Below are 6,000 nucleotides of genomic sequence, written 5' to 3'. Positions count from 1 at the left end.
ATTATCACCCAGAGGGCAATGAGAAGTTGTATGGCAGGTATGATAAGGCTGTAATATATTAAAAAATGTGGAACTTTAAAGAACAGTAATAAAATATGTAATCAAAGAAATATATGATAGGAAGAAAAAAGACACGATTCATAAGACAAGGACAAGGGACGATGACAGTTGACTAATCAGAGCATGACAATAGTACCTTCATCATGTCGAAAGTCTCTGGTACTTTGGGTAGAGCCCCTTGTAAAGCCAAGCACGAGCAGTTTTCCAGAAGAATGCTAAGCTGTTCACAGCAGCAGTCCTCTGGAAAGCTGCTCATCCTTGGATTTACACCCCTGTGGTGAAATCCTGGAGGACATGGACCAGAGCAGCATAAATAGGCAAGCAGGGATATTTTGCACTATTGGGGAGAATTCTAAAATTTATGAAATCACAGATCTGTTTGAGTGGTTGACTTAAACTGAAGCTGTACGCCCTTTACCAGCTATCTGTAGGTCCCAGGGTTGCCTTCTGCATCAAGCAAAGAAAGTCTATTTATGGTCAATGTAAGCTCTTTGTAACTGCAAAGTGCAACATAAATAAAGAATTATAGAATCTCAGAATTGAAAGGGACCTCAGAAGCTGTCTCATTCGATACATAGATGGACAGGAATTCTCTCTACAACACAATAACTTCATCATCTAGTCTTTGCTTGAAGAACTGCAGTGAAAGGACAATCTAATGAGTCAGATATTAGATGTACAATCCTCTGCAATTTACTGATGTGGATTCATTGGTCAGCAACTTGACTATCATCATATAGCTTGTAGTTTTTAGGTTCTAAGTTATAACCTAGGTCCTTCCTCCCTCCAGGTCTAACATGTTACTGTATTACATTATAATATTTATAGCTGATGCTTTTTCTCTGGTAAAACTGAAAAAGCAATGGTAAGGAGGAAAAAAAATGGAGAGAAACTGGTTAGTTGTCTGAGGATTTACCTATTCCCAGGTTGTCTGGAAAAGAGAAATGGGAAGCTCCTGGTAATTGCGGTTGTGTACAATGGTCATTTCATGGACCAAAGGATTTTTGTGGGCATAGTAACTAAATAATGACATTATTGGCTTGCTGTCTTTAAGACTCAGAAAGTAGACATGTAAGATTCACCCTACAGCTTTTTGGTGTGGTTTAATTCTTATTTGCCATAGAATTCTTACTTTGGTCCTTTACTGAAAGAGAAATCAGTGTAAAAATAACATAACATTCTGAGATGTCAAAATAGAAAAATGAAAAGTAGTACACATTAGAACATTTTGAAAACCCCATTGAGCTACAACAAAAATCTATCTAATCCAGTATCCTGTCTCTGACAGTGACGCAAAGGAAAATACTACTGTATTACTGTACAACATGATCAGGATTTAAGAATAAACTTCAAATATCTCTAACTTTCCTTTAATAATAGACTATACAATGCTCACTTTTACAATGTTGTGATGAAAGTGGGAAAGATTCTGCACAGGAGAAGGTCCCAGCATTGCTCCTAATTAGCCATGTGCCTGGGAACAAGTTATTTGCCTTGCTAAAGCTTCCATTTCCTCATTTATAAAATGAAAGGTTGGACAACATGATCTCTATGATGATCTGATATGCTATGGATCTAAAAAGTCATTGCAACTTCTTTAGTCTATTAATTTGGCGAGGAATGGGTCTATGCAACCTCGGGACAGAGAAGTGATTCAGTGCATAGGGTACCTGGCCTGGAGTCAGGAAGATCTGTGTTCAAATTAAATGTCTGGCATCAGACACTTACTAGCTGTGTTACCCTGGGTAAGAAGCTTAAGTCCATTTGCCTCAGTTTCTACATCTGTAAAATGAGCCAGAGAAGGAAATGTAGTATCTTTGTCAAGAAAATCTCAAATGGGGTAACAAAGAGTCAGACATCACTGAAAAACAATTGAATAACAATAATAACAAGCAACTTACTGGAGTAATCATTTCTATAATGTATTCCTGTTTGTAGACATTTGTAGACAGCTGTCATTTCATTTAACAGAATCTTTGCCTACAAATCAAAAGAAATAAGTTCCGCTTTCATCTTACTCTTTCTTAGCTGAGAAATTTTGGAAAGGTCTGTTTACTGTTCAGGCAAAAGTGAGAGATCATATTTACCTCCCACAGATGGGAGAATAAGTGGAATAGGTAGAGAGTAAAGCAATTTGAAAACTGAAATTTTACTGAAGAGTGAAAAGCACCCTGTTTCTAGAGTCAGAGGGCCTACCTTGAAGTACCATTGCTAATGCTTACTTTGTCATGTAACCTTGTCTAAGTAAACGAACCTCCCTGACCCTCAGTTTCCTGATATGTAAAACAATGGCTGTTGAACTAGATGACTCTCAAGATTCCTTTTAGCACTAGACCTATGATCTCTTGATCTATTTGTGAAGAGGTAGTCACTAGAGGTATATAGATAACATAAAGCAGAGATTGACAGATGGACAGACAGACAGACAGCTACAGAGAAAAAGCACTATTTTATTTTATGACAGTATTTTAGTATTTCTTTCCTTGCTAAGCAATCTTTGCCAGTTAAAATTCTCTCCATGCTTCAAAGCATGATTTAAATGTCATCTCTTTTCTATGATCCCTAGAAATAATCTTTTCCTCTTCTAAACTTTCAAAATACTTCCTTTGTACCACTTATGCATCTGTCGCATTCTATTTTGTATTATATTTTATTGTGTATCCAGGTTCAAATTCCCCAAATAATTCCTTAAAACTTGGAACAATGTCATTTCTATCTGTATCAAATCAAGTGAGATAATATACACAAAAGTGCATTACTAGTCTTAAGGCACTATATAAATATTAGCTATTAGATCTCTCATCACTTAGCTTATTACCTTGCATACATTGGATTTCCTATCTTTGTTGAATTTAACTACAATAAAGGTCTGCCCTTAATTTACTTTGCCTTGAAACTTTTACGAATTTTCTCAAGTTCAAATATTCTAGGATACAGTAAAACATAATAATTAATTAAACAGTCCATATCTTTATTTATTCAATTCACATTCCTGGGGGCCTTATTCAATTCAGTCATGTCTTTCCTGAGGTATGGCTATTAGAACATCACTAAGAAGTCCTTGTGGGTTGAAACCCCACTTTTGTACAAATGTAGGATCATATTTTTTGTTTTATTTTCAATACCTTGAAAAACTATTTGAAAAATTTTGTTAGCTGCAGCTGTACCTTAGACTAATGTCTTCAGGAAAATGTCACCTGTCATTGAGTTCCCTTTCCCGTGAAATGGCTAATACTTCAACCCATAGGAATGATTTGGATGCCTTTTCCCCCTGGATAAATGACTCTACATTTTGTCATATTAAGCTTCATATGCCACTTTTTAGCCCACTACCAAATGCATAACTTCTTCCTTTAGATGAGCATTATAAGCTCAGCACAAGTTCTTGGTAAATTTATAGATTATTGTTCCCCATGAACCTCTTTCTCTAGACCATTTCTGAATCTATTTTTAAAAATTATTTTTGCTTTATTGGTCCCCTAGAGAAAACTCACCTCTAGTTCACCCTAATCTTCACTTCGTCTTTGTAATCCAGTTCTTTGTTGATGATAATTTTCCTTTCATTTCATTTACACTCATTTTTTACTTGTCTTTTAAACTGACTTTATTGGAAAGTTGTGCACTAATGTATAGAGATAGAATTTACCATAGAGATTATCTAAACAGATTTTCTCATTTTACAGAGAGGGAAACTGAAGTCAAAGACAATTAGGTTACTTTTCTGGTATCACATAGGTAGTAATTAGAAGAGATAGCATTTGTATCCCGATTTTCTTCCAATTTCAGTACTCTTACTGCACAATGCTACTATACAAATCTATGTAATTGTATACTCATTTTCTTTTGTCCACTTATTAATTACATCAAATATTATGGCAGATAAGAATCTTAGAACCTCTCCAACCTATTTATCTGAAACATAAAATCCTCATTCAGTATATCAAATAAGTAGCTCTATAGTTAGCTTGAAGATTTTCAGTGATAGGGAATTCACTGTATACCCAAACACTCAATTTCATATTCAAAAAGCTCTATTTTTTAGGAATTTTTTTCTTATATTCACTCAAAATATGCCTTCGTATAACACTTGGTCAGTGGTCCTAGTTAATCTCAATTAGGCTCTCAATGCAGCAAAATGATCCTTTTACTCATTCCTAATTCTCTCAAACTGGATAGGTACTTCTCAGATATGAATACCAGAGCTTTTCTTCTCTCTGCATGGCTTCGACAATACCTCCTTGCTCACCCTCTCCCCTAAGATCCTTGCTTAATATTTTACAGGAAAAAAAATAAGGCCATTTATTTATACTACATCTTCTCACTTCACAATGCCTCCTCATTTCACAACACCTTGACTACTCTCTAGGCCCCTGCATAATTTCCCCCTTACTTCATTTTCTGATAAAGAGGTGATTCTTTTTCTTGCCAAGGCCAATCAGTCTACATTCATCCTGGATCCTCTCCATTCCTATCCTCTCCAGCAAATTGTCCTTGCTAGCATCCCCACTGCCAAACTTTGATCTCTCCTAATCTACTTTTAGTTGTGTTTTTACTCCTGCCTACAAAGAGGCTTCATTCCTAGAAAAAGCCTTATTATATCCCACCATCTATGTTCTATTGTTCCATAGCTCTCCTCTTTTTCCCAAGTCAAATGCTTTGAAAAAGTTATCTACATTTAGTGTTTCCATTTTCTGTCCTCTTCCTCTCTCTGAAACCCCATGGAATCTGATCTCCAACTTTATCATTCAAGCAAAACTGCTGTCTCCAAAGTTACTGATGATCTCTTGCTAGATACAATGGCTTCTCAATCCACATCTTGTTTGACCCTTTTAGTATTTGATGCTATTTATCGCCCTTTTCTCCTGAATACTTCTCTGCTTTAGATTTTCAATACTTCTCTCTCCTGCTTCTTGACCCTCCATGATAGTCTCAACTCATAATATACCCACTAACTGTGAGTATTCCCCAAAGCTCTCTTTTGAGGCCTCTTTTAATTTTTCTCTGTATTTTCCATTTTTTCTCTCCTCTTATCAGCTGCCAAGGGCTCAACTACTATCTTTATAAACCAATAGTTTCATTATGATACAAATATAAATTTTATATAACAATTATATCATAACAGAAACTTTACATTATAAATCATATTATATATTAAAAAACATATATGCATATAACATAAACAATTATAATATTATTTGACCCAATATCTCTCCTGAGCACTAGTCCTTCAACCCCAATTCTCTATTGAACAATTTGAATTGCATGTCTTTCAGCCATTTCAAATTCAACAAGTCCAGAGCAGAGCTTGTTACCTTTTCCCCAAATCCTTTCCCTTCCTACTCCATCCCCAATTCCAAACATCCACACATAACTTTCAAAAATATCACCATGCTTGCAATCTCCTAGGTAGCCAACTGCAGTGTCATACTTAACTTTTCACATCCTCACTCCACATATCAGATCAATTGCCAAATCTTCTTGTTTCAATTTCCACATCATTAGAATATATCCCTTTACCAGTACTTACACAGCTACCAGCCAAGTTCAGGTTTTCCTCATCTCATCATCTCTCACCTACATTATTGAAGCAGCCTTACATCTCTCTCTCTCCTCGCTTGAGAAGCAGCTCAAGTATTATATTCTGCATGAAGCCTTTCCATATTCCTCCATATCCCCAAACTACTTTATATCTTTCTATTTTGTATATGAACATATATGTACATAAGTACATATAGTTAAGTACATGCATGTAACTATATTATGCTCTATGTATCAATGAAATACATATGTATGTGTTTTGTATGTATGGTTTTTCTCATATATATACATATACACATATGCACACATATACATATGGATATATGTTTGTTTTCTCCCCTATGAGAATGCTAGCTCACTGCAAGCAGAGATTATTTCATTCTTTGTACCTTTATCATCAGC

This window comes from Petaurus breviceps, unplaced genomic scaffold (assembly GCF_028583685.1).
Source record: "Petaurus breviceps papuanus isolate PSGF00001 unplaced genomic scaffold, PetGlider_PUasm1.0 179, whole genome shotgun sequence".
Classification (NCBI taxonomy): Eukaryota; Metazoa; Chordata; class Mammalia; order Diprotodontia; family Petauridae; genus Petaurus; species Petaurus breviceps.
Note: the sequence above shows the minus strand (reverse complement) of the source record.